Source organism: Penaeus monodon, chromosome 29 (genome assembly GCF_015228065.2).
Source record: "Penaeus monodon isolate SGIC_2016 chromosome 29, NSTDA_Pmon_1, whole genome shotgun sequence".
Lineage (NCBI taxonomy): Eukaryota > Metazoa > Arthropoda > Malacostraca > Decapoda > Penaeidae > Penaeus > Penaeus monodon.
Window position 1 is genome coordinate 6,353,902 of NC_051414.1, and position 275 is coordinate 6,354,176.

Here is a 275-nt window from a genome sequence, read left to right on the forward strand (position 1 = left end):
CGCATCACAAGAGAAAAATCATGTCAGAACTTCCAACCCGACATGTCAAAAAATACGACATCACCTCACTTATCGCATGTGGGGGGGGGTGTAGGGAAATACCCGTTATCATTTTATTACTTCGATAAAATGCTTATAATATACGACTATCTTCCATTCTCATCATGTCAGCTTCTCCTGCAATTACCTCGGTGTAAATGCATAGAATTTGCATAATTATTCTGTTTCTACCCTCTGTATTTATTGTTCTTTATCGCGTGTTCAAGAACCAAATT